The sequence below is a fragment of the Echinops telfairi genome, unplaced genomic scaffold (genome assembly GCF_000313985.2).
Source record: "Echinops telfairi isolate 266 unplaced genomic scaffold, ASM31398v2 ScPeMD7_7457;HRSCAF=8495, whole genome shotgun sequence".
Lineage (NCBI taxonomy): Eukaryota > Metazoa > Chordata > Mammalia > Afrosoricida > Tenrecidae > Echinops > Echinops telfairi.
In genome coordinates, this window is record NW_022111357.1 from 20,022,915 (window position 1) to 20,030,498 (window position 7,584).

Sequence of the window (7,584 nt, forward strand, 5' to 3'; positions counted from 1 at the left end):
GCATAGGAGGCAATGGAAAATAGCATGGCTTGGGTCAGGCACACCTTAGTCCTCCAAGGAAACTCCTTGCTTTTCAACACTTTGAAGAGGTCTGGGCAGCAGGTACTCACAGTAATGCGTTGTTTGATCTCCTGACTGCTGCTTCCGTGAGCGATGATTGTGGATCTAAGCAAGACAAAATCCATGACAACTTCAACCTTTTGTCTATCTATCAGGATGTTACCTATGGGTCCAGCTGTGAGGATTTTGTGAGGTCTTCTTTATATTGAATCGTAATTCATACTGAAGGCACAATCCTGGTCATCAGCAACTGCTTAAAGTCCTCCTCTCTCTCAGCCAGCAAGCTGTGTCATCTGCATATTGCAGGCTGTTAATAAGCCTTCCTCCAATCCTGATACAACATTCTTCTTCATATAAGCCAGCTTCTCTGATTATTGACCCATCACACAGATTGAATAAGTATGTGAGAGGATACAACCCCGATGTGCACTCTTCTTGATTTTAAAATATGGAGTGGTCTGGAGTTCCAATTTCTCTTAAGGTTGTTATAGTCTGTTACGAGTCAAATGCCCTGGCATAGTCAATCAAACACAAGAAAACCTTATAAAACACAAGAAAACCTTATGAGCATTGAGAGGATGCTAATATTTACCGAGCAGTCAGGACAAGCCCTCTTTCTTTGCCTTTTCCCGTGTCATATCTAACCAGCTGCAGTAGTGGTGTGTCGTCACCCCTCCTGCAGGTAAGGGAACAGGTCGAATAGCTGAGGTGCCTGGCCCAAGATCACACAATGGGGAACCTAGGGTTTGAACCCAGAGTTGGTTTGGTTTATTAAATTTCAAAGCCATGTGCTTCCCACTGTCCCAGAGACCCCTCAGGGGCCTCAGAGAGGAGCTTAGACTCAGACCCAGAGAGCTGTCTCCTCCAGGGAGGCCTCAGGCCGGCCCAGCCCAGGGGCTCTGCCCATCCCCAGGAGGTGTTCAAGGCTGTAAGGCTGTGTCAAGTAATGAAGTGACCAGATGGCCTTTGTCCAGCCTGGGGAGGCCACTCTCAGTCTGCCCAAAGTTTGTGTGTGTGGGGTGGGGGGGTGTTGGAGCTGAGGGGCAGCAGAAGTGGGCAGATGAGGAGGGGCTTGTGCCTCAGTTCTGCCTCTCCAGGAAGGCGGCTTCTAGGCCTTCTTGGGGGCAGGTCTCTCTCTCTCCAGGGCCCATCCAGCTCCCACGAAGCCTAGTCTGGAGTGGACCTGACCGCAGGTGGTCAGTTAGCCTCTGTCCCCTTTGCCTGGCCCCAGCATGATGCCTGAACTGAGCTTAGGCGTTGAGTATCTCCTCCCCTGAGCTACTCTGCCTCCTCCTCAGGCCCCTGGAGGGTCAGCCCCAGTGGTAAAGGCCCCCAACAGCTGCAGAGTCTGCCAGGGCCTGGCAATGGGCTGCCCTTCCTCAGGGCACGCCAGGCCCGGTGGCTGCCCCAGCCTGGCGCACTTCTTGTTCTAGTTCCTGGCCCCTTTCTAGCCCTCAGAGCCTGGGCAGGGGCTGAGCTGAGGCCAGGTAAGTGCTGCCGGGAACCATGCAGCCCCGGCTCAGATCCAAGGGTCTTTTCCGTCACTCCTAGGCTCTGCCATTGGAGAGGGCCTTACTTTTCCTCAAAAATGTCCCATTTCTACCTCGAACCCTTTCTCAAAGGTGGCAATCTTTGAGTGCCCAGCTCTGTGCCACTAAGGTTGTAGCTCACATGCCACCTTCCCAGAGAGGAGCCCCAATCTCATGAAGTGCTCTCCCCCCACCCCACCCCCATCACATCCCCCAGCTCCCTTTCTCTCAAGACTCTTGCTGCTCTGAAAGCATCTTGCTTGGATATTTTTACTCGTGTGCCGCTCCTCCTTGCTAGAACACCCTGTTTATTGTTTATTGGATGGTGAACAGTGGGTGAATGGTCTGAGTGACCTGAATCTTGCTCAGAGCTCTCAGTGGGCTCTGTAGCCGAGTGGTTCAGGCCAAAGCAAGCCCTGGCTAAAATCCCTGCTCGGCCACACTCTAGTAGAAGGAGAGCCGACAGATGACCTTGTGACGCTGGGTCTTGGTTTTCTGACCTGGAAAATGGAAGGACGGGCAGCTCTTTGGCAGGGTGAGCGAACGGTGAGAGCCTCCACGCAGTGCCCAGCACATCGGGTAGCTGATACAGGTGAGAAGCACCAGGGGTCAGGGGACACCTGAAGCTCATCTCAGGAAGGGGCCTGCCCCGGCCTGGGCTCTGGAGACTGGTCCTCACTCACCACGCGACTGAAGTCGACTGAGGTCTGGTTGGCCATCTTCTGTGGCCCCAGTTGCTCCCTCCGGGAATGGAGCAGACTGACTTTTCGTGCTGTTACCCCTACGAGTGTTTGGGGGAGCCCTTCAGAGGATCTCATGGGGCAGAGGGATGAGGAACGTACACGTGGGGGGTCGGGCCGCAGTTTGTAGATTCCCCAGCTGGATGCCCTGGACCCTCCCATGAGACAAGGGGTGGCACTGAGGCTGCCAGGTTGGGTCCCTGCCCTCGGGCACTCACAGGAGACACAGGGTAGAGGCAGATAGAAAAGAAACAAGGCAGCCCCAGGTGGAGTGGGGGGGGGGCGGGGCAGCAGAGCCAGGGCAGGGGACTTCTAGGAGGAGTTGGCCTGAAAACAGACCTAAGGGGGGAGGGGGGCGTTGGTCAGCGATGTGCGTGAGGGAGGAGGAAGAAGCCAGGTAGGAGGGTAACGTTGTGAGCAAAGTGGGGGTGGGCCACAGTTCGTCCTCTCTTGCCCCCTCTCTCAGGCATCTCTCTCCCTGTACACACCCAGTGGCCACGCCCCCTGCCAGGAGAATCCTGGGGGCTGAGACTCAGGTCTCTGAACTCAGCCTTAGTTAGAAGCTGGAAGGCCAAACAGGAGCATGTGAGAGCTGGGTGGACCGTCAGCAGTTTTACTCTAGGGCAGTGGTTCTCAACCTGTGGGTCGAGACCCTTTTGGGGGGTCAAATGACCCTTTCACAGGGGTCGCCAAATCCATAACAGTAGCAAAATTACAGTTATGAAGTAGCAACAAAAATAATTTTATTGTTGGAGGGTCACCACAACATGAGGAACTGCATTAAAGCATCCCGGTATTAGGAAAATTGAGAACCACTGTTCTAGGGTCAGTCCAGAGCCCAGCATGGTGTCGTGCTTGCGACCCACTTGTTCAAGAGAAGGGATCCAGCATGCTTCTATCCCATGGGGAAACTGAGGCTGAACTAGGACAAAGGGCCTGCCCAGCATTGCATGGAAGACTACCAGTCAATCTGGAGCCAGAAATGACCCTCAGACCCATGTTGCTCTCTGGGTCATGCGGCTCCCCATGTCTAGCCCCGTGGAGCCCAAGCCTGGCTTGGCTGATCCCCAAGCTCAGGAGGCCCCAGGACAGGCAGCACAGCACAGCATCCAACCATGATTTATTAAGTACCTACTATGCGCCAGATGCTCTCTAAGGCTGCAACGCCGCCGTGAAGAAAACTGACAAGGTGTCTGATTTCATGGAGCCTGTTTTCGAGTGGGGAGCGGCAGACGATCAACAAGATAAATAATTAAAGCAGGTAGGACGTCAGGTCACGGCAAATGCCATGGAGAAACATCAAGCAGAGCAAGAGGGGAGGGAGAGAGACAAGAGGGGTGGGGGTCCTTGTGGACGGACGTGTCAGGAAAGGTGTGTCATCTCTGGCCAGGTGACCTTTGCACAAGATGGCTTTAAGATTCACAGATCCCTGGAAACTCCTCTCCCCAAGAGAGCAAGCTCAATTTGTGTCCCTTTGAATTGGGACTGCGATGGTGGCTGACCCCTAACAAGTAGAATTCGTCCCAAATAAGGGCGAATGTGACTTCTGAGGCGGGCCACCACAGACAGGATGGTCTCTGTCATGTTCTTTTCTGGATTGCCCATGCTAAGGAGAGCCTTAGACCCCCAGCCCTCTCAAGAAGACCCAGCCAGTGAGGAACTAAGCCTTCAGCCCGGGGTCCAGCCTTCGCATGAATCCTGCCTGAGGAGGTTTTGACTGCAGCAGCCTCATGAGAGACCTTGAGGCAGCACCCCGCAGCTGGGGCGCTCCTAGGCTCTTGACTCACAGGACGGGGAGACAAGAGTTTGCTGTTTTAAGCCAGTGAGTCTGAGATAATTTGTTATGCAAGGGCAGGAGGAACCCCCAAAGGGCAGGGCAGTAATCTGAGCAGAGGGAACACCAGGAGCAAAGGCCCTGAGTCTCCAACTCAGTCCTTGCCTGCTGGGTCCCCTGTTTCTTCATTGAGCCAGGAAGAAGGCAGTGCCATAGGTTGACACTCCCCCTGCCCCCCAAAGGACCGTGTCATGTGAGACGTTCACTCCCAGACCCAGCGGTACAGAGAGGCTGGGCACTTGCTCGGCCACACAGCGGCCATGGCCAGCCTGAGATGGAGGCTGGCTCCACTGAGCAAATATCTCCTGTGTGGTTTCCACGGATCCTGATTTCTGATCCCTACCCAGACCTTGTGGGTCAGACCCCCAGAGGAGGATCCTGGGAGTGCACATTTTCAGTTGCCTCCTTGGGTGATTTGGAACCATACCCCTGGCGCATAGTCCTCGGCTCTGCTCAGCTCCCCTGCGGTCCTCACTCCACCCGGCCAAGCCTTTCTCGTCCTTCAAGATGTTCCTCAGGCCTCCCCTCCTCTAGGGAGCTGGGACCAGAACTGACTCGCAGCCAGGCTTCCTCCATCTAGGGAGCCTCCCCAGCCCTCCCCACCCCAAGCACTACAGTCAGACCTTTCTGCACTGGGCCCCCACTGAGCCTTGCTCTGATTATCTTGGATGTAAGTCCTGTGGATTGCTCCCGCTACCTCTCTTGAACATTGAGTTGTCATGATTTCCTTAGAAGTCAGTTTCTCCAAAGTTGGAGAGCAAGGGTGATGTCCATCGATAGAAGCACACGCGCCTATAGAGGGAGGGCCCACGACATAACTGTGGCCATTTTTGCTACCAGCGAGCTCAGCCTGACTCATGCATGTCCATCTTATGAACAGCACAATGGACGCCACCCAGCCCTGCAGCACCCTCACACTCATCGGCATGTTTGAGCTCGTTGTGGCGGCCAATGTGCTCATTTGTCTCTTCGGAGGGTTGTGCTCACCCCAGGCTGCTGTCTACTTCACAAACACGACGTCCTCCTCCCTCTAGTGATGGATGCCCTGCGATGGGTGGCACATCCAAAGTTCTGTTGCAATTCACAAGGTTTGCACGGACGACTTTTCTGCACTAGCTCACTGGGCCTTTCTTTCTAGTCTTAGTCTGGAAGCTTCACTGACACCTGTCAACCCTGGGTGACCCTGCTGGCATTTGAAATTCCAGTGGGTGGCGTTGCTCCCAGCATCTGAGCACCATGCAAGCCACCACAGTAGGGTGAACAAACAGATGGGCGATGGAGTGCATACTAGGCCCTCAGTAAGTGTTCGGGATGAATAGGGAGATGAAAAGATGGAAAGAAAGTTGCAAGTCAGGAAAAAGGAGTAGAGGCAGGATGAGAGGAAGACTAGGAGGAGGGGTGGGATGTGGGATACAGGGAATGGGAAGGAGAATGAGAGAAGGGGTGACAAGGATTGGGAGGAGAGTGGATGGTTAGGTGAATAGATGGAGATTGGATGGGAGGATGTATGTATGTATGTATGTCTGGGTGGATGGATGGGTAAGTAGATGGACAGAGGTTGTGTGGGTGAATGGATGGATGAATCAGTTGGGTGGATGGATGGGTGGTTGGTTGGTTGGTTAAGTGGGTAGGTGGATGGATGGAAGGAGGGAGAGAGGGATGGATGGATGAAGGGATGGTTGGTTGAGTGGGTGTGTGGATGGTTGGATGGATGATGGATGGATGGATGAGTGCATGAATGAGTGGGTGAACAAGCCCCTCGGACTGCCGTGGCTCCGTTTGCCCTGACCAGAGATGCAGCTTGCTATAACTCCCTCTGGACTTGGCTCAGTTAACCAGGTCTCTGTTTTACTACGCTCTCTTTTGCAGCACAGGCAATTAGAGCTAACGGCTAGAAGCTGCTCCCCAGGCAGCCCCACCTGCCCTGTCCTGTCCCATTAACTTTCAATTCAACAGCCATCCCCGACCTGCAATGGATAATGAAAGACATTCAAAATATATCCAAATGGCATGAGTATTGATTTATTAATGCTGGGGAATGTTGCTCTAATTGAATTGAGATCCAGGAAGTAAGTTAATGTAGCTGACGGTGCTACAGGAATTGAATTACCCCAGGGCCCAGAATTATTACCTTTTCACTCTCTTTGTTGTCAGTGGGATAAATAACAAATCAATTGACAATTCACCCTGGTGGCAAAAAGAAAAAAAGAAAAAGAAAAAAAAACCAGCAGGCCCTGAAGCCCTGGGCATGGGTGGGGGAATGGGTGAGAGGGGGGAGCTTCCTGGAGGAGGTGGGTAGGGAGGAGCCCAGCAGCCAGGAGAGATTGGCACTGGTCACAGAAACTGACAACCAGGTACTGACCACCTCAGGCCCAGAGACATGGGGCGCCTTGACCGGAGTCAGAAAGCAAGTGCCCCTGTGGTTGTTCTCAGCCTCCGGGCTTCAGGTGTCCCCTCCAGCCGCTGCAGCTGCCCCTCCAGCCCCAGGTTAGTCTGTCCCTCAGGGTCTCCTGTCACCAGAGCTTCCACTGGGCGGAGCTGATCCACCCTTACCTTTGCCTGGCCACTGACAGATCTGTGGAAGGATTCTGGCGACTTCCCTGAGGAGAAAATCCCAGATCTGCTCCATTATCAGGGAGGACCAGGAGTAAGCTGGGAGCTAAAGCAGCATCTTCCTCAAGGTCCCACCACTCTTCGCCCATCCCAAGGTCCCTGCAGCCTTCTCCTTGCCACTGTCACAGGGGCACCTTTGAGAAGGGGAAACAGCCTCTCCGATGTGGAGGGTCGTGGGCTCGAGACCCCAGCTCCATCCTGAGAGCTGTGTGGTCGGGCGGCTCAGCTCACAGCTCTGAGCCTCGGTTTCCCCTCCTCCCCAATGGGAAGGCAAGCCCCTGCGCCCCTGAGACCGTGGGCTCAGGAGGGCCCTGAACCCTGGCTGGCCGGCGAGTGTCTGCCAGGGACCACACACTCCTCGCCGCCAGCCGCCTCCGGCCCGTCAGCTGTCCAAATGGGTGTCTGCGCGGCAGCCCAGCTGGCCGGGTTCTGGTCAAGAAAGAGAAAGGCTGAGTTAATTAAATCAACAGCTAACAGTGCAGGTTACCCACAAAAGTGAACTTTAGTGCCCCTAAAACCACTGACCAAAGGAGGGCTGGGGAAGAAATGAAACCACAGTTGGAGTAAAATGGAAAAAGAAATCATCAGCTCCACATCACTTGAGCTGGCCACAGGTAGCAGCATATTAATTGGTCTTTGACTCGATTTGGCTGCGGGAGTCCGGGCAGGCTGTGGCTTCAGGGAGCCCGAGCGACCGAGCGCCCCGGGGCCGCCGCGGGGCATGCTGGGAGCGGCCGGCCGCAGGGCGGGGGCGGCGGGGGCGGGGCCCGGCGGTAACTTAAACGAGAGATCTTCTGCAATGTTGGAC